This window comes from Camelina sativa, chromosome 15 (genome assembly GCF_000633955.1).
Source record: "Camelina sativa cultivar DH55 chromosome 15, Cs, whole genome shotgun sequence".
NCBI lineage: Eukaryota > Viridiplantae > Streptophyta > Magnoliopsida > Brassicales > Brassicaceae > Camelina > Camelina sativa.
The window spans coordinates 14,772,559-14,773,567 of NC_025699.1; positions in this window are offsets into that span (position 1 = coordinate 14,772,559).

Consider the following 1,009-nt stretch of genomic DNA (forward strand, 5'->3'; position numbering starts at 1 on the left):
AAATCTTAAGCCATCATTCAGACAGAGATGATGAACAAGGAGAAAATTAGAGTGATCTTAATTTCTCTCTCGATGAGGTGGCGGCTGTAGATTTATAACATTCCTACATTTACACCCGGTGCTATGCACCAAAAAAATTATTGTATCTTAATTGCATTCCAAAATTTACAAATTTAGACTGAATCTAGGAAAAAAACAACAAAATTGAACAAAACTCTTAACATGTGCAATCTCTCTTGGAAGACCTGATTACATGACTGAATAATTAGCCATTCAAACTCATTTATAGATTCTAAGTCAGAAGTCGTACCTTGTTAGAAGGTATGAATTTGGAGAACACAAGAAGAAGGTTCAAAGTCTTATCAGTCAAACAAAATTCTAAGCTTAAATACAAATCCTTCAATCAAATATCTTTTTCGCTTCCTGAAAAAGCCTCCTTTGTACCACTTTTTAGAGAACAATTAAGATTCCAGAAAGAATCGAGACTTGCATGTGGTCATTTACTGGCTGAACCTCTGAAGTAGGCTTCTATGGCCATTGATTAATTTAGTTGATTTCCCATCGTTTCGAACCGTACTTTACCAGCTTTGACTTGTACACTTGCTCATGATTCCATATTTTCATATAGGCTTGAAGACTTTGTGGAAGTATTACTTGTGAAGATTGACAACTCTAACATCCAAGCAGAGTAGTGTATTTTCATGACTCTACTTGCCTTTCATCAAAAAAAAAAAAGAAAAAAAAAAAACCCAACATATGACTAAGTTGGTAATGTAAAAATCAAGAGCCAAAACGAAGAAATTAAGGATACCTTTAAATTTGTATGCTTTATTTAGATTGAGTAGTTTATTTGTTTTAATGTCATATTATCTACTTCTTGATCAACCTGAGTAATTTTTGTCAAGCAAACCGTACGTGTAAAATAATAATTCAAAAGAGTCTACAAATGAGAGGTAAGTAGGCAGTACATATTGGTGCTAGGTATGTAGTAAGAAGATTTACAACACCT